The 20,922-nt window shown below is 37.8% G+C and overlaps 1 protein-coding gene across 5 annotated transcripts in view; it reads right to left on the bottom strand.

The window, feature by feature from the left end:
* AKT3 (AKT serine/threonine kinase 3) overlaps positions 1-20,922 on the bottom strand; it is a 154,749-nt gene that overhangs the window by 90,223 nt on the left and 43,604 nt on the right. Inside the window, exon 2 of one of the 5 annotated variants that reach the window (XM_038130330.1) lies at positions 135-210. The exons of the other annotated variants lie outside the window; for them this stretch is intronic. The gene's annotated coding sequence lies outside the window, so the exon portion shown is untranslated. The remainder of the gene's footprint in view (positions 1-134; positions 211-20,922) is intronic. 5 annotated transcript variants of the gene reach the window in all.

Raw genomic sequence — 20,922 nt, 5'->3', positions numbered from 1 at the left:
GTAATTTTCAAAAAAATATATTTGCATTTCTATTGAATTAAGTAAACAAATTTGATACGCTTTTAGTGACTTTTTTCCCTCTAGAAAATAAACAGCACAATTCTCTAATTAGCAAAAATGAAATGGAAACTTACAACACTGACTTGAAAATCCTTGTGCAAGTCTGTACTGGTGATGTCACAAATGCTGTCACATCTGAGCAGGTATTGTCTGTAGAAGGTTCAGAAATGCTCATTTTAATTAAAGCATTTATTGAAGGTAGTTGTGTGTTTTGCTTTAATTTTAACGGCTTAGAGAATTCCTTAAGAATCATGGGTGAAATGCTCCTTAAAAATAACAAATTAGGTAAAATCTAAATAGCTGAAATACAAGGTTCTAATCTGTAATGGATAACCATGTAAGAGTGAGGCAAAATCTATACTTTATGCTTCCTTCAGCCTTTAATAATGATGTTTTCATTACACTGCTGTAACACTCATATTTTCTAATTTGCTTTAAATGAACTACAAATTATCTCCTCAGAGTACAGAAATGGCAGTGATAAAGTGATACAAGACAGAAAACACACTTGCAGTTATTTTTAAATTCAATATTTTAACATCATGATACTTTGAAGCCAGCCTTTGATACTTCCACTTCTCCCCACTACAAAACACTATTAAACAATTTTTTTTTTGTCAAATCCTCACATCACTGGTCAAAACCCCAGAGACAGAGATGGGGACTCTTAATCACCTGGATGGAAGTTTTAATTTTCTGAAGAGAATCTTGTCCTTCTCTCTTTTTTACTTATGCAATTTGGGAGCATGGTGCTGTCAGAAGGACCAGGCTGTACTATGGGAAAGGATTTGAGCTGTGTAGGTGCCCAAAGAACTCTTAAACATACATCTCTCTATTTAGAGCCTAACTAGATGCCTAAGCTTCTTAGGATGCAAGTCATCTACATTCTATAATAATTTCTGTATGTCCTTTCCAATACTGAGTGAAAAAAACTTGGGTACAGAACTTTCTAAGAAAGATCTTTTAGAATTTCACATCTGTGACATAAGAACTGGAACAAACAACAGTCAAATAAAGCTATGCTTTTATTTCAAATTTCAAAGAGGGGGAAGAAAAAAAAAAATCTCATGCCAGAATGAGGTATGAGGACATATGGCCAGTCTATCACCTGACTACCAAACAGCACTACCAAAGCTGCCACATGTTTGTTAATCCCGAGAGGTAAAACGCTGCTTTGTCTTCCGGGGGTCGTGCTGCAGATGAGAGCCCGTTATGATGCTGATGCATTTTTCCATGCTGACGTTCACCAGGGAATACAGGTTCCACAGCAGGACAAGTGACACAAATTTTTCATCTCCTCAAAGAGACTTCCACATTTCTGCTTACTGAGTGTGCACACGAGAATGCCAAGCATCAGCAGCGCAGCTGAAACAGTTTTAACAAAACCTTGTCTTCTGAAAGTCTACAGTTTAATTCAGTTAAATTTTAGATCTCAACTATTTAGTTAAGGTACACTAGGCATATTTAGTCTTAATATTAAAGAATATTGAGTTTTCAGTGACAGCTTGGTAGGGAATAACAGATTCAGATAACAGTTTGATAGGAAATGACTGAAAGTTACTGATATGATTATTCATTTACAGACAGTAACCTCTCTACAGACAATCCATGATTAAGGGGAGAAACATTTCCCAGAGATCTGGCTGTTCTCTAATGTACTTATCATTTTTGTAAGCAGCAGAAGAAGGGCATGTGTCAAGGGATGTGTCGAGTAAGCTACAGGAAAACTCCAGCCCTCTACAAGATTCTGAAACAAACCTGATTTTTCAGACTCCCATAGCTCCAGCAAAACCCTTCAGTGTACTCCAGGTGAAATTTTTCCCTAAATCTGTAGCAGGATGCTTTGCCCTGAAAAAGCTGATCTGCTTGGCGTGGAATCTGGTCAGAAGACAAAGCAATGCAAGCTCTCTATGGGGAGCTACCGTGGCACCACAGTGGTATTTTTTGGTGCTGAATATGCTAAAAGGCCAGCCTGGCTTACCAGCTTCAAACACACATCTGTCCCTTTGAAGTGAGACTTGACAGATAAGCTGCTAAACTGACCTGGAGGCCTATGACTGGCAGGTCAACCTCTTTATGCTATAAAAGTCCAGTCTGCTTTTATACAAGCTAGATTCTTCCACATCCCTTTCTTGAAATGTCTGGAGTTTCTCCTGTGGAGTTTGGGATACCTCTCTACAGTTATTTCCCAGGTATTGAGAGAAAGAGAGATAAGTACTCATGTCTGGAGTGTGGTGAGATACATCAAGACCTCTACTTAATGTTTCTTTCACTATCTTTAATTGCTTTAACATAATTTCTTTAATATAGTGCATCATCATTTATGTTATAGTTGACTGGCATTTTTTAGCTTTTATACTGTGTAGTAATTTTGATTAAGATCTTCTATCTGTTCATTTGTTACAATAAATAGCTCATCTTCTATAAATTATCTGATTTGCCATCATTAAAACCTGCAGGATAAAGCGATTTAATCACTCTGTAATTCCTTAAATTTAAATTGCTGACAACATCTGAGGCTAAGGAAGGATTTACCTTAATTTAAACCCCTTTCTGTGAAGGAGTTTAAAAACACAAGGGAGCTCTGCCTGCACCTCCAGCTCAAAGGGCTTCTCTAATGAAGTTTGTCTAAGCCTTCTACTCCTCCCTGTGACAACACCTCAGCTGATCCAGCTGCAGAGAAACTCTTCCTCCTCCTCCTCCTCATCCTCCTCCTCCTTCCAGTCCTGCTGCCCAGTGGTCTTCCTTGTCTGATTTGCCACTTGAGCAGCTCACTAGCCCAATAGGTAAAAAAAAGAGGGGGTGGAGCACGGCAGAAATAGAACAGCTTCCTGCAAGATCATATAAACTGACCCCATCAGCTGGCAAATCATATTCTTTCTGAATTCATCACAAGGTATCAAGGGGCCTGTGTTCCAGGCAGGGTCTACCTGAACCTCCTCCTTCATTAGCAGTGTACCATTTCATCTGATTAGATATAAGTATTAAATCATCCTTTAGATGCTGTTTTCAAAACTTCCCTCTCTCCATGACACAGAGGATGGACATCTGCCCAAAGGATCAGGTTATGTGACTAACAAGTGGGAAGGCTGTATGTGTACCTACTGCTGATTGTACAAACACCCAGGCAGACACCAACAGCTTCTTGTTGCCCCCCTCTCTGTAAAAGGATGATCCTGTTGCCCAGTTTCATCTTTCATCCAAGTTTACTCCTTAGGTGAAAGTGCAAAAATAGTAACACTCCTTTCACTTAAGGAAAACAATTAACTGACTTACACAACACCTTTAGCTCCCTACATCTGTAATTGTGCCACCACAAAGACAATATTTGTATTTTGAACTCAAGAACACAAAGCACACTAAAGAAAGTGCCTTTACAGTGACTTTAAAGAACTCCATCTACTTAATATGTCAAAACAACATGAAGAAATTACTTCATTACATAAATCAGTACCTTCACTGAGAAAAATGTGGACCTAATGGGTTTAAGAATACAATGAGAAAACAAAAACCACAGCAACTGAGCTATGCAGACAGTCCACATTCAGTAAGAGAGTTCTAACTTTCCAGGACACTCTGTAGGAAAGTGCCAAACTAGTGGCAAAAGCAGTACTCAGCTAAGAAAGACCATGAAACACACCAGAAACTACAATAATTTTATCTTTTAATACTGATGTGGTGTTTCTCAAACAGCACGTGAGGAGGGACTTCAGCAAAGAGCAACTGGATTTTTACTGTTTCATTTAAATAACACTCTGAGCAAGTCTTGGACAAATTCTCACCAAATTTACATTTCAGTGCTAATCTGAGTATCTCATGTGCAAATCTGTATAGGACATTTTATGATTTTTATTCATGGCATCATATATTTTAAGATGAACATGAACATCTCATCAGTTCAGTATGAGTTCTTCAAAAAAGACAGGTGACAGAATTTTCTCCCATTATGCAGGTACTGGCAAAAAACTATTTGTATTTTTAAAATGCTTATCTACCCAAATCCGCTCTGGTTTGATGATATCAAAATATTCTTTTTAATATTTTTCAATCTCTCTTTTAATCATCCTCATCCTGGTTTTGAATACAACTAAATTCAACCTTCACTCATAGAGCTCTTTAAGTTGCTACATTAAAGGGCTCTTTTACATTTCTGCACTGGGGTTCTTTCTCATGTCAAGGCAATCCCATATTCTTCAATAACCACACAGGCTCTCAGAATCTCAAGTTCTAGAGGCATCCTCTCCAGTGCTGAAAACACTATCATTTTTTTTCTCTATTTTCTTCTCTCTGACATGTAAATATTCATTTAAATATTAAATATTAAAAGAGAAACTGGAATGGAACCGTGAATTCACATTCCCTATGCTAATTTTCTTCTCAGTGTTCTTACCATGCATCTTGAAAAGCTTCAAGGAAACAATTTTCTGCATTACTTGGCTAGGAACTATCAAGAATTACAAGGATTTAAGAACTCAAATATTTTATTTCATACAATAGATTTCAATTTTTTTCAGTTCACGGAACTCTACCATTTTACAGCAAAAACACAGTGTCCTAAATATCAAAAGAAATGCTATGTCTTACACCCTGGACAATTTGGTTAGTTTTTTCTCAGTAAGCTTTTGTACACTATTCCAAAGCAGTCCACAGATCTCCCTGAATCTGCAAACAGGATGAAAACTGCTTTATTATTATTTGTAGCTATTATTGTTTTTAAAATAATGTTTCTTCTCAAGTTCAAAATTCTCCCTCTCCCAGCTTCACGAGTGTGATTAGCACTGGGGTGGAAGAAAGCTGCCCAATTAAATCTGATATGCAAGTATTCATCATTAATAGAAAAATATAGGTAAAAATAAGAAAAACAGTTATTAAAAAGGGAAAGAACTAGCTCAAAAGACCTTACAAAGAAGCAGAAAATTAATGAAAATACTGAGGCCAGAAAAAAATGGCTGCCATGACTAAGAAAGAAAATAAAGTGATACTCCATTCCAGCTCTCTCTCCCTCTCACCTGCCAAGGTCCACTTGAATGTCTTAATGGAAAAGTTAAAAGGTAATTATGGGGAAAACATAGTATGAAGCATGAAAAGCTACCTAAATCATGAGGATATGTCATCATTTTATCCTAAATCAGGATATGTCAGCATGAGAAAGAGTCAGGAGGTCCCCCAGCAATCAACATTGGCATGATTTCTGTATGATATCTTCCTCAATGACCTGGACAAAGGTGTGATCTGAGACAGCTTACAGCTTCCATATATTACACAGTACCCAACAGTCACTAGCCACTTCTATGGCATAGGAGAACAGAAGGATCTAATCTCACACAACTGAGTGGGCAGCAAAGATGAAAACTGAACACTGGGTACATAAATGCGAGGTAATGTATCTAGGAAATAATAATATAAACTATACCTAACAATGTTTACCTTAAAGTCATAAATTATACTTCAGTTGAGTCCTGGATTCATCACTGACAGCTCCATGACATAGTAAGTGCATGTAAACAACAGCCAAAAACACCTGACAGAACATTGGGTATGTCAGAAAGGATACTGAGAGCAAGAGAAAGGATGTCGTTCAGCTGATCCAGAAAACAGTGCCCGCATCTTCATTACCTCACACAGTCTTGCCTCCAAGTACCAAGAAGAATGTAGTGGAACTATGAAAAATCACAGAGAAAGGAAACCAAAATGATCCAGGCATTGGAACAGCCACCTTTTCTAAGATGGGATGAAAAGACAGGAGCTCTTTAGTTTGGAGAGGAAAAGGCTGAAGTTTACAAAATCCTGAAGGCAGTAGGTAAGTGCAGAACTGCTGCTCACCAAACACCACATTGCAATAGTTAGGGCCCTTGGTGAAACACATCCATTAGATGCCATCTAGCATTACTAATGTAGCAATTCTGAACACTAGGAAAGTGCAAGGGGAATGAGAAGCACTAAATGGTCCAAACTTGCAAGGTCTCTCTAAATAGCACATCCTTTGTCATCACAGCAGACAGAATGATGAGGTAGATGGGCCATTGGTACAACTCACACATCTCATGGTGTGCTTACCTCAAAAAAGATTTCCACATTTGTAATTCAAACTGCATTGCAACAATTTAAAACCACAATTTCTTTTCTCAATGTGCGCATGAAGAACACATCATATTATCACTTCTCTTTTCTTATTTAACATCAGTAATTGCAATTCATTCAACCTATACTCATAGGTCCCTAAATCACTGATCTCTCTCACTGCTGATCTCTGTATGATAGTCTTTAAAATTCTGAACTGCAGCAACCAGAAATGGATTTGTCCATTTCATCCAGCTAAGATCTTAAGTGCCCAATGGAGGAGAAAGATGCACCTTACAGGTTCTATCCCTGATCATGCACTCATGTGTTTGCCTTCTTTGCAGCAGCAAGATATAATTAATGCCAAGTTTGTCAACCATGGTACCTAAAGGACTTTTTTTCTGAAGAGCTTTTTACCTAGCCACTCATTCTCCATTAACTTCTTTCTAAAGAAATTCATCGTAGAGTATATGTCAAACTTGATCCCCCTGAACACCTTCCAGCTCCTCACGTAAACCACGTCTCTACATTAGCAACACCATTCAGAATTCTAACCCCATCCTCCAGCACACCTGCAGTCCTTTTCATTTTGGAGACACCTTGAAATATTATGAACCATTTTCTTTGCCATTACTCACCACATCAATGAAAGTACTGCTTAGGCAGAAGTCAGGAAAGAGCCTAGCAAATTCTGCTCCATATTTACTTCTATTTTGATATGAAACCTTTAATAATTATTCAAAGCAGTCTTCTAACAGTTTTGCTCTCAGAGACAAACCTCACAGTTGTTTCATCTAATGCATGAATCCTTTTTTCCTTATGAAAATGTAATTCACAGAATATCAGAAGCCTGAATAAATCCAAGATACAATATTCAAAGCCTCTAACCTATACACAAAGACTGCTACCTTGTCAATAAGAGGAAATTTGATGACTTTCATACAAATTAACCTTGCCAAATACACAGTGACTCATCTGATTTTCTAGATGCTCAGAGCCTACTTGTTGTAGTATTCTCCCTTTAGTTAAATTGGTGTTAAGCATTTAGCCATATTAAAACACATTTTGTTTGAACATAACAAACATTAAAAGCAATCCAAATAATTTTCCCAATGTTATTTAATAATTACTGTCTATGTCACCCATAAATTTTATCATCAATGATTTTCTGTTTGTTTTCTGAAGTACTGAACCTGTCAGAGAGCCAGTTGTAAAACTAATCACTGCAGAATACACGAGTATCATCACATACATTCATTTCCCAAATTTTCAGTCATACTTTCCAGTTTGACTTTTGGTTATATACAACTTAGAAGGAAAAAAAAAAAAAAAAAAAGAATCCATCTTACTCTCATAGAACTATGAAGGAAGAAAAAAAGAATCCATCTTAGTCTCAAATGAAGTAAAGGATTTACTAAAGGTCTTATTCCTTTGTGTACAACAGGCCACATGACTGATCTTTAACTCTGGCATTAAAATAACATAGTATGTGTGTTCCAGAATAATGGTGTAATTAACTCAAAATGCCTACTGCAAATATAAAAGAAAAACACCTTCAAATATTCAACAAATACCACCTTGCCACCACTATTGTTATCTGCTGCTGCCAATCAGTATTGCTGTGGCTGTACAAAGACTCCAGTGCACCAGACTGTCGCTAATTATGTATATTCAAGTGATTAGCAAGCACTTGTTGCCTTGTTCACACCACCCTCCAAACAGCAGCCTTTGAGAGGAGAATAGACTGTAAATTTATTGAGAGAACACTGTTAATCCTTTGGGGAGAATGTAAATGTAAACAGGACTACTCTACATCAAGGTGCTTTGACAACAAAAATCATCTGCATAAACACATGCTCAACAACAAACAGGTGTTCTATTTCACAACTAGAGCCCATTTGATGCTTTCAAGTAAGCATTATGCACAAACTGTTAGAAGTACTTTGAAACCAGCTGCAATTACTATAATTAGCTGTTTTCCTACACTTTGGTGGGGTTTTTTCCTATACCTGTTCAGTATTGTGTCGGCTGCAATCTGTAAACCAAAGTGAAGCCAAGGTTCTAGCCTCCTGCTTTAAGTTTGCCATCCTCTCAGTTCAGCAAGCCCTACGCTAAGTTCATACTTATCATTAAAGGGCCACCAGTTAAAAGATGATGTTGGCATTAAATAAGTTAACAGCCCCACAACTGTCAGGTCACTCATCTAACATTCATTATGAATAGGAAAACAAGGACAATTACCAAAATAGCACCATAAAAATAGTAAACCTTCAATGTTCAGGATTTCCCTTTTTTTACAAAAACATCCCTAGGAACACATAAGATTTCTTTTTAATAACAAGAATTTTACTCCTAGTCCTATCAGGCAATTGGTGGTGAAGATTCTTGCTTGCAGACAACTACTCATTCTAATATGCTCCAAGTAAGTTGTTTGGGTTTTTTTAATTATTAGTTATTATTTAAAATTAAAACATACTTCCTTCTGTTTAATGAATACAAAATACATACAAAGCACTTCTACCTATTTTTTAATTTTATTAATGTTATGTGTTCAAGCATTTTTCTAGTCTATCTCAGCCTTTCATGGCACCTACACAGCTTAGTTTTCAGCAGTTCCAAATACTTCACCGCAGTGATGCATTTCTATAGGTGAGTTCAAGACCAACAAGTCTTGTGGCCTTCTCCAAAGTCAAACCATAATAGGCTAATTTCATAAGCCTGGTAGTGCCACCTACAGACAGCTAAAATCCAACTCTCCTACCTTATAGTTTGCCAGATTTTAACCACTGAACTGAATATTTTCATATTCAGCACCCGCTGAGAGATTTTTTTTTTGCCCGCAAATGAAAAGCTCAACAAGCTAAGACTAGAACTTCTCAGGGAGTAAGAACATTACTAGGAGGAAGGGCTACAGACAATAAATACACAGTACTAAAGAAGGACAGGCAGCAGAAAGAAAGAGGCTCCTTTATCCTTGGTGAAACAGACATGAAAATCTACCATCAGCCTAAGAAAATCCACCTCACAGCACCTTTCCAAGACCTGGAGACAGTCTACTGTTGATCAGTTTATTTGACATCCTCCACCAATATCAAATTGTACCTGAGGTCCTTATAATATTTTTCCATCTGTAACAGAAGACTTCTGGTTTTTTGGACATCCGTGCTGGGTGATTAAGAGTGCTCTATACATTCTTAACCACCACTACTTTCTTCCGACCAACTTCTGCTCAGCTGGAAATGATAAAAATTCTTCAGTTGTATTAGGCCAGCCAACCAATACACACAGTGTTCATAGAAATTATTTCCTAAGAGGTCAAAAGAATGACTAAAAAGATAATTAAAGAGTTGTAATATCACAAAAATAAATTTTAAATAATTTTTTTAAAGGGCAAGAAGCATTGTCTAGAAAATTCCAGAAAAGCTGACTTTTGGGATTTTTCCAGACACCATCCTTTGTGAAGCCCAGAGGAGAGCAAACCAATAGGTACTCTCATTGAACTCTATTAACTCTTATGGCAAAGATGTACATAGTGAACCCAACAACTACTATTGTACAAGAAATCCTCACAATGACACAAACAATTTGTTTTCTATGCTGCTTCTTTCTTAACAAACAGAAAAATTTGGTAAATTATAAAAACAAAAAAGATGTCTGTATACAGGCTGCATAGTGAAATATGAAGAAACACAAGATTTAGTTACTTTAAGCTTTTCATGTACACGAACAGCTCCAACTTTGTCTTGCATTGGTCACCTTTGTGATTTGTGTTCCTAGCTCTCACTGTGTGTGTAATAATCCAAAATCAAATTTCACAATACAGTAGCCCTCAGCCATTGAACAAATGCAAACACTGCATGTCATCAACATCCTCTATTCATCCAAACCTGCAGTAAAGTCAAAGCAGTTATGCATCTTTTTGGTAAGGGGTATCTCTTTTATGTCAGTTTTAATTCCCTGAACCAACTCTGCTTGCTTAGATGAACACACCCACAGCAGAAGACATAGCTGAAATGCACATGTAAAGGTTGCAGTTAGCAGGCCCTTCTCTGCCATTCTAGGGAGAGAGAGCTATTACCTTAAACAACCTCTATCAAATGTATCACAATCTCTCCATCTCATCACATTAATTGGTATGTAATAGTTTAAGCTAAATCTTCTGATTTTGTAGAAAAACATGGTAAGAGTTAGTAATCTGTTACAGAACTTCTGATGGGAACAGTAACTTCTACTGTTACTAGAAGAAGAGGTTGCAAGAGGGGAAGGAACAGCTGTGAAATGCTTCAACAGCTCCAAGCAGATACACAAATATGGTTCCGTGATTTTATTGTCAAGTAATTCAGCTATATGCTGAATAGAAAAGCCTAGAAGGGTGTTCACTACTCATTCATATCACCACACAAAGTTACATGCAGACACATCCGTTTTCTGTTTGTTTGTTTAAGACTCTTTGTGAGACTCAAAGGCAACTAATTAGGAGAAATAGTGTATTGAATTCCAACATAAGGAGGAGGTTAGCCTGGTTTCCCATTTCCATACACAAGTATGTAGTGTTCCTGTGTTTCAAGTAAAAGTTATAAGACAGAGTTAAAGAAGACTATGTAACAGAAGTCACTATCAGCAGTTGCAAAGAAATGTGCATTATTTGTTAAAATATGAAAAGTTTACAAACAATTGGCATCCTGAAAAATCCATGCTTATGTTTACATTTACTTCAATAAATACAGGACATAAATTTAAGCATGTATATGAGATCAATATAATAACCTTCTAAACAAATGCTTTGAAAATGGAAAAAAATAAAAATACTAGTCAGTCATGGGTTCCAAAAAAGAAACATAATTTTAAACAGGAGATCATTCTCAGCCTTACAATGCTACAGTTATCTCTGGTTTATTGTTTCATTACAGTCTTCTCTTAAAAAAAAAAAAAAACCTTTTCCATGAATGCTGTATCCAGATTTTTCCTTTTTTTTATGCATGCTGATGAAAGCTGAGATCTTCCTAGAAACAGTTAGGCAGATGAAAAGGACAGATATTTTTGCATCAAGCTAAAGTTCTCAGCCAACATTACTAACAAGTGTCATACCAGAGTATTATTTCAAGATTACACTCTTTCTGAACAACAGTATATAGTGGCTTCACATGCATTAGATCTGAGAAGGTCAGATCTGACTGCTAGATTTCCTCAGGAAGACTAAGGAACTTCAGGGAGGACCAGCTGCAAAAGCTCAGGTAAGCAAGCAGGGTGAAACCTGAAGGGGACAGACACTCAGCCCTTCCTTTCAGGACTCTATGAGTAATTTGTTAGCTACCATCCATCAGGAATGAAAAGGTGACTAGCACGAGTCAATATATCACACCTACACAGCCCTTGTGTCTGTTTCTCCTATTATTTGGAAGTGTTCCTGTTAAAGAGAACTAACTTACAATGCCAGAGAAATTATTGTATTTTTCAGTATGCTGAAGAAAGCATGAGGAATCTTGACAGTGTTCAACATTCCCCAAATGAAGTACTCCATGACTGTAGCCTGTAAGCTTTGTTGGCTAAATTTTATCCAAAAGTTTTAATGAGGTCAGAATTTAATTGTTGGTAAGAAAAGGAAAGCCTCTTTTCAGAAAGTCCCCCTTTTGTGGCAAGGGCTCCATACAGGCTGTGTACATGACTGTCTGTTGCAAAAAATCAAACATTTAGGGCTGCTATGGAAGGAGATGCAAAGCAACAGAGGAGCTGCAGCTCACAGACTGGGCGACAGAGCAAGCTAAAAGGCCTAGCTAATGGGAGCAGTCAGACACCCCCAGGTTCAGAAATAACTAGCAGTGAACAAAGGAGCAACTAAAAAGGCTGCCAGAAACAACCTGGTGTGGACAATGCAGCGTTTAAATCAAACACTCCAGAGCACCAAAGCCTGCATAAAGGTGACCACTAAAGCTGTAACTGTTCCTACAGCCCTGGCAACTGGGACCAGTGAACTACCCTGCCCATGGGCACCAACAAACCACATGAAACACAACTCGAGGAACAGAAATAGAGGCAGGCTACTTTGGCATGCCCTCATAGCCATAGGAAATTTGAGTTATGGCTACTGCCAACATGTTTTGGGCATGGTTGTTGATATTGTTAACTATACTACCATTGCTTCAGACTTCCCAAACTGATCTCTCATTGTCTTTCACTCCTTTTTTACTATTTGCTGCAATAGGGAAAGTGTTGTTTACAGACCAGCTAGCAAATGCAATTTAGTGTCTTGGTAAGAAATTCACTTAGTGGCATTTAAGTGTTTAAACACCTAAACACCTAACAGCATCCTTCCTCACAGACCAAGCTTCTAGAAAGAATACATTCTCCCTACAAGAACATGTGCTGTAAGTTGTATTCTCTGGCTGCCTCCATATTTGATGTTCCTCCTAATTTCCTGGAAAAAAGTAATCCCCAAAACATAAAAGATCATAAGCTTACAGAAAACATACAGATTCTGTGAAGTCTTTCTTCAGTGGACTGGGTGACAGTACTCCAATCGACTGCTTTGTTGTTTAACAAAGAGAGCACTACTTGCCAAATATTTTAAATAAGCACACTTTCAAAAGTATTTTGTTAAACAGGGCCATGTAATAACTAAAACACTGTAATACATTGACAACTAAGGCATACTATACAAAAATTTGCCTACACCAAAACACCCGTGGCAGAGTAAGCATATTGTGATGGAGATCAGTCCCCTGCACCACTCCAACCTCAGTACAGCAACCCTTTTTAAGCCGCTGTCTTCGTGGTGCTCACTGTCACAGCCCCAAGGCAGCGCCAAGCAGTTCCTCCTCTTCTCTCCCGTTCCCAGCACGGGCAGGGGCTGTGAGTGGCTTTGGGAGCAAGGCTTGGGGCTGATGTCATGCTGGAGGCTGCAGGGTGAAACAGTACCAGGGAGTGTCAAACCCTGGCACTGTGTAGGGGATCAGCACAGGGGGCAGGTTGGAAATCTGGCCTGGGACCAGCGAGACTTTAGATCACGATCTCACTGGAGAAGGCAGCTGTAGCAATAAACACAACGTTCACTTCTGTTCCACGGGATGTCTCAAATGTAAACACTCACTCTATAGCTGAATTCCCAGTTTACATTACACTAAGCACAAAGAAGAAGAAATGCAAATAGCTGACCTCTAGTAAGGCTAATAAATCTCTAAGTGTTGATTCCCAAATACTTTCAGATAATTCCCTTCCCCACTTCCACAAAATACCTTTGCAGTGACATCACTATAGTTTTAAACAGCAAACTACATTTATGACCCTGAGAAGTTAAACAGAAGGAAGAAACAATGAATGAGATCATCCGAGGAGAGGGGGGATGTTTCTTTTCACAAATTACCACCACTTTCTTTATTCCCTTTTTTTTTTAATTTTTACTTTAAAAAAAAAAATTTGCATCCTAAAGCTTTTCTCAGTCTCTCCATTATGTAACAGTTCTTTAGGAAACAGCCAGCTACCCTGACAACTGGGATGTTTTGCCAGAGTGGCTTTGTCTAAATCCTAAAGCAGTACTTGGCTATGCGCTGAGCCCAGTGCCTGCCTGTGATCTGAATGCCAATTAAGAGTGCTGCCCTTCTTGTCTGACAAGTCAGAGACTTAAAGGTCCATCTGAGGTCAGCAAACTGTCTGGGCTACTTTTGTGAGCTTAAGAGACTTAGAAACACAGCCAACAACATGGTCCTTTCCTTTAAGTGTCACACTGGGCAAAGACCATGTCATGTACAATTGTCAATGCATTTTATTTAAAGCAGAAAGAAAAATATTCATCTTTTACTTCAGTTTGCTCTCAAGTCTTACTTTCATTCCCTGCATCACCAGTGAAATTCAACCTCCTAGCGGACAGGCAGTGATGAAGACTAAACTACTTGTACTAGGAAGTCAATCAAATAAACATCCTGGGGTGCATCAGGTGGCCATCAGGTCAAGGGAGATGATCGTGCCCCTCTACTCAGCCATTGTGAGGCCACCTCTGGAATGCTGTGTTAATTTTCTGGGCTCCAGAGTTCAAGACAAGGAGCTACTGGAGAGGGTCCAATAGAGGCCACAAAGACAATGAGGGGTCTGGAGCATTTCCTATGAGAGACTGAGGGAGCTGGACTCATTCAGTCTGGAGAAGAAAAGCCTCAGAAGGATCCTATTAATGCATATAAATATCTCAAAGACGGGTGTGAAGAGGGTGGTGCCAGACTCTTTTCAGTGATGACCACCAAAAGGATGAGGAGCAATGGCCATAGACCAAAACACAAGAAATTCCACCTCAATACAAGGAAGAACTTGTCACCATTGAGGATGCCATGGAGAGCACCACAACAGTCTGCCCAGGGAGGTGGTGAAATTTCCCAGTCTGGAGATACTCAAAACCCACCTGGCCATGTTCTTGTGCAACCTGCTCTATGTGAGCCTGCCTTGGCTGGGAGGGTTGGACTGGATGATCTCTAGAGGTCCCTTCCAACCCTAAGAATTCTGTGATTCTGTAATATCCAAAATTCAGTAAACAAGATAAACAAAAATTCACAGTGAAATACAAAATAATTCCAGTTTGATATACACATACTAACTCTACTGTACAGGCTCCTAGGAGTCCCCATTGAAAGAAGTCCTATATTCTGTACTCAAAGCTTGTATTTTTGTTCATGAGAAACAGTGAAGCAGGTCAAAATGCATTCAAAATGCTGTTTGCCTGGATTTGTCATAAACATCTTGAAATACTCTTATTTTGACATTTTCAAGAGATCTTTTAAGATAGAAAGAGATTTCTAATTTATCACTATCAGGAGATATAAGGAAGAAGTAACTTCCTTTCCATTCTTTCACATAGTTTTTCCTTTTGGAGGCAGAGACAATTATCTGGTAGCTACATAAAATGTTATTTTCCTCCTTACTATTGCTTTTCATATAAACAGTGAAATCTTTGTCTTATGATCTCTACTGTGAATGCCAGATTTTTTGTAAATATTTAGCTAAAACTATGAGCTGAGACAATTATCTAATCTAATAAACTATAATTTACATTCCCTGTTTTACCACCTTTCCATTGTAATTGGCATTTTAAGCTTCAGTTCTTCTCATGGGAAATTGCAGTTTAAACACTGAATTTTTTACACACGAGCATCTTTAATTAACCCCCAAAGGAAACGATACCTTGCTTTTCAGGATGATGAAGACAACTAAATTTTGCACAAGCTATTACTCTACCATTTCCACAAAGGCTTAGTGAGAACCCACATTAGTGGATAAGATGGAGAAGAATTGGAGTGTGGCTATTGATTTTTACAAGGCATTTTAATTTTAGATATTACAGTTCAAAAATTAATGAAGTAAATGCAGAATTCATCATTAATTTGTCAGATAATACCACAAATTAAAAAGATACTTAAAGGAATAGTTTCGCTGAAACTAAGGCTAGATCTCCCACTGAGAAAGGCTGCTAATATGTGTTTGAACTTGCAAACTCTTCCTTGTACAGCTACATTAAGAACTTACTGTGATATATTTTTGGCATATGATCTTGAGGGGGAGGTTGCATTTTTCCTTTATTTTACCTACAGTAATTCATTTCTTCTGAAAGTTACAGTGAGCAAGAGGGAGAACTGGTATGGAGTAACACTTACGTAACTGATAAAACAAAATTGTGTGATATTTATAAATACATAGATGTATTTCTAAAATTGCATTAAAAATACTGAAATGAAAACTAGGTTATAGAGCTGTCTTCCTTTATACAGAAAGAATTTAATCAATTTGGGGTTTTTTTCAGTCCATCTTCTTCATTATAGTATCTTAATTTTCCCCGTATTTCAAAATATATGTCCTACCTCCTGACCAGAAAAGGAATTGCACAGATATATCCCTACATAAAACTTATACACAATATTCTCAAATCTTTCTCCCAACTTTTAACTCAGGATTCCAGTACTTCTGCCACAGATGTCAACAAAAAACTGCATGCACGTCTCGTATCAGTGAGCTCCTCTCCAAAGCTTCTAGCTTTTATATGACACATCTTTAACTAATGTTCACTCTCCCGCATTCACAGGCTGTTGAGGTCTTGTGGAAGTCTTCCCTCTTAATTAAGTGCTGAGCAAAATGCTTCTTAAGTCAGCGTTGTAAAAAAACCCCTCAGATCTCATAGAACAGTAACAGAAATTGCATCAACATTAACATAAACAGTGCCTCAGGGCCAAAACATCAAATTTCCATTACATAAAACTGAGGCATTCTCTGCCCCAAATAAGTATTATGACCTTCCAAAATAATCAAGGCGGCCTTGTATGACCATGGGAAAATAACCCTTTATCTGATTAATTTCACAACCTCAAAAAAAGCAGAAGCAAGTTTCTGAGGAAAATAAATAAATAAATAAACCATGCACCAATCTGTTACCCCAACTATTCAAAGTCTTCAGCCATGCTTACAGGACTGCTGAAAGGCACATTCCTGACACCCCCTTCCACAGCAACACACACCTTCAGGTTCACAGTCGGTGGACAAATCACTGACTGACAGCACTGGAAGACAAACTCCTTGAAGAAGAAATTCAAAGCTTCCTCCACAATTTCAAGCAATCACAATTGTTCCCCACTGCTCTTGTCCTGGGGTGAATTCCCCATGTTTTTAAGAAAAGTGAATTTTCAAAGTTTTGTAGCTTTTGTGCTAGACCAGAACTGCACTACTAATTTGTTTTAACAGCCTCCTGATTATTAGTGAGCATCAGGAAAAGCAATATATTGAGTGAAAACCATGAGGAAAAATTACATTATGAAGCTAACTGCTTACTTTGATTTCTCTCTTTTGTCTTCTCTCCCAGTGTCCCTGCAGCATCACAGCTATCCTAAATACTGACATCACTTACAGCCCTCTGAATTCATGGCCACAACATCCACATCCGCTAACAGACAAAATCATTGTGCTCAGCGCTATGCAACAGCAGCTCAAACACATCATTTCAAAAGGATGTCGACCAGCAGAGTATCAGCTGATGTCTGAAATACAAAGAGGTCATGCAGGTTTGACAAAGTCTCACTGTTAAAGCACATTTTACTGTGGGGAAAAAAAAAAACAAAAAAAAAATTTTGTATATATTTGGGATACCTATTGTGATGAATATTTATATACTGAGCACAGCAGAGCACCAGTTTCCTATGTGGAATATAAATCATACAATTAAACCACCTTATCTAGGCAATTTCATCTGGATTCACCTTTCTAAGAACTAAGAAACAAAACATATTTTCTCCAACTCCTTTTTTCCTCCCTCAGTTATTCTCCAGTCTTTATCATTCTATAATTTTATTTCTAGCCCTGATCCTATATTTCAATTTCCTTTTACTCACTTTGTGTAAATACAAAGATACTGTTCTTTCAACATTTAAGGAATTGCCTCTAAAACAAACCCCCAAGGCTCATTCAAGCCTACAAACATAAAGAGACTTAGTAGAACAATTTTCTGCAACATGAAAAACTACTGTGCTACGTTTTCTTCCAATGCAAAGGAGTCCACTTCATGAAATCAGTAAGAAGCAATTGCAAAGACAGAGATTCTCCTTGACACAATAGACGTATCATACATACGAGCACAGAAGTTGGGTTCACAACTGAATCACATTCCCTACCTTTTGCTAAAAATTTTGCATATGACAAGGGAACAAAAGGAAAAGTTCTGACAAAATAAGATTGACTGAAGATGTGTTTCAACATGCTGAACAACCGCGTGATTTTGAGATCAGGTGAGAACTTCTTACGTGCCTTCACAAGAAATTCCATAAATGTCTGATGCTGATCATCACCCACTCTGGTCCAAAAACTTCTGACCTTTCCAAAGCAGCCCCCATGCATACATGCCTCCTCTTCAGACAACTCTGACTTTAAAAGGATTCTAATTACTACAGATATACAAGTTTGATCATGTTTCTGAGGATTTTCACCCAAGTGGCTGTGCCGGAAATTCCTGCCTACGAACTTCTTTACGTTTACATGTTAATACAAGAAATCACATCAAGTGATTTATCAAGTCTTTTCCTGCTAAAAGACAAATGAGTTAAGCAGTGTAAAAGGTAACAGCTCTCCTTCAAAGCAAATACTCTTTGCTTTCTTGACTACTCTTTCTAACCTTTGGTACTTCCCAAAGGATGGTGTACCTTTGCATTTGTTTAGATGTGTTCAAGAAGTGTTACCTAGGCAAATTTTCTGAGCCATTCTGATTTCCTCTACACTCTTTCAATATTAATATAGCTCAAAGAAATTCTAATTTGTGTTCCAAATGAGATCCAGAAAAAGTGAAAACCAAAAAACTTGACATCTGAATTAAGAAAATTAGTATAAATACTCTCTAGAAAAAAAATTAGTGGGCAGACAAATAAGCTTGGAAAAACTGTCAAAACAGCCTCTGTAAAAAGAAATACCATCTCAGAAATCTGAGGTTTCTTTTTTAAGAGTTAGCAAGCATTTAGATCAGAAAAAAATTTCAATTTATATAGACTGTCTAGGTTTCCAAACAACACTCAACAACGTCCTTAACGTAAAAATCCTCAATCTCCACCAGACAAAAGGGATGACCTTCACAATAAAAATAAATTTAAAAAAATTAAATAGTCAGAAAGCAGGTATAAAAAGTCAGAGTAAATTATCAGTTTTCACAATAAAAATCAAGGTCATCACTGGAAACTTTCAGTGACCTACCCTTGGGTCCAATATATCAGAGATGATCAGTAAATGAAAGTAAGGGATGGTGAATCAAGGCTGATGATGACACAAAATTGTCCTGGCTAGTAAAGAGGAAAGCCAGGTGGGAAGAACTGCAGAAGGTCTTGACATCTTTCCTTTTCTTTTTTTTTCACTCTTCTCTAGCATCAAATATTAGCCACTATCAGAGACAAGACATGCATCAGAGTAACCACTGGTGCTATTCTTAGTTTGTTGCTAACTTGCACGACAACAGGTCACCTGTGTAGACAAAACCAAACCAAGTCAATAGTCAGCTCCTAGGTGAACATTCCAGGACTTGCACTGTCATGACATCTACTTTGGAGATGGATATTGTGAAATGGGTTCTGTTTGCTTCTAACAGCTTCTCATGAAGGATACTTCTAGATAGGGGTCTTCTATTCAGAATCAGAACGCTTTAGAGATTCTTTCTCAAATTCTGGTCTCTATCTACAGGTGGAACTATAAACCCTTGGTAACAGAGGTCAAGTCTCTCAAAAAAAAGAATTCAGAGCATTTTAACTTTCAGACACAAGCACTGTAACCATGAGTACTGTTTATTTCAAGTCTGGACAGAGAGAAGAAAAGTCATTTTCCTGTGTGAATCTTCATACTGTTTCAGCAAGAGCTGGCCATATTTAAGCCACATTCACTTCAAAATGCAATTTCCAAATTACATCACACTCTTTCAGACTTCTTACATTAAGAGAAGCAGTTATGAAAAGGAAGTAACAACTCTGCCACCACATACCTAGAGAGCCTTGCCAGACATCAAAGACCAAGAGTACAAACTCTTTTCTTACCACCTGTGCAAAGAAAAAACCCAAGTGTCATCTACCGTCAACATCATTCTCTGGTCATCTGGACTGCAGACTTCCAGAGTGCTGAACAAGATGCTGGACATACTCCTCCCCTGTGTGATGATTATCTCTGCTGTCATACCAGACACATTATTTTGACAGACCAACAAGTCTGGACTTCTCAGGCAACCAAGAAATTACCACTACACATTTTCTTTGCAAAACTAATATTAGAAATAATTTTCAAAACTTACACCTGGTTTTAAACAATTCTAAGGTTTTGATTTATTAAAATTCAGGCCATTTTATTCCAAATAAATAAATAATTGCATGTGTGTATGCACTTTACAGATACTCTAAAACATATTTACATTTTAAAAGCTGTTTGAGCTCTGTATTGATTTACCTACTGTGTTTTTGTCAAATAAATGGAATGTTAATGTTCAGCTTATATGCACTTAAATTATAAGTCTGTATTTTGAAACCTTTCCTTATCATGTAAATCAATTCCTTTAAATTACCTTGTGCTTTTCAGAGAAGAGTATGTCAAGATTGTTCAACCTCTTTACCTTCCTTCTTCACAGTGCAACAGTTATCAATCTCTGGAACAAAATCTGAGATTGTAAAAGGGCAGCATTCCCATATTCAAAGCATGAAGGAGCACACAGATGCATGGCTGACATCACCTGCTTGAACAGTAACCTCAGTAGTCTGAGCCACTTCCCACATCACCTACAGGTACCCTTTCTACTAATTTATCTGAAGCTGAATACAAGCTGAATAAGTCAGTTATTTCTCAGGGAATTAGGGGAAGGTACACGGTCATGCTGTTGTATAAAGACATCATAATAAATCTTCTGTCAAAAATGTACAATCATTAGGCTCTGAAATTTGACATGGAACTTGGCATTTGGCAGAGAATTCACTGGATGTCAGAGATGTCTGTAGGTACAGCCGTTCAGATGTTATTAACATTAATACTTACATACAGATATATACACTCCACGTCTGCTAGGGTAAGACTTGTTGAGCCTGGCAGCCCAGTTCCCCAAAGGCATGTTACACAGGCCACTTTCCCTCCCCTGATGTAGAGACTGATTGTTATTTCTGCAATTGCTCCTTCTGACAATCAGTTTTCTGCAACAGAACGAGAGCAGAGGGGCTCTTCCTTGCACTCCAAGTATTGCCTTTAATGATGTCTGGGTAGTAGAGAGATGAGGGAAGCAGTCCACATGGAATAATTCACACCAGGACAAATGCACTGCAGAATTTTGAATGA

This window comes from Motacilla alba, chromosome 3 (assembly GCF_015832195.1).
Source record: "Motacilla alba alba isolate MOTALB_02 chromosome 3, Motacilla_alba_V1.0_pri, whole genome shotgun sequence".
Lineage (NCBI taxonomy): Eukaryota > Metazoa > Chordata > Aves > Passeriformes > Motacillidae > Motacilla > Motacilla alba.
Note: the sequence above shows the minus strand (reverse complement) of the source record. Positions and strands in the feature narration are given on the sequence as shown.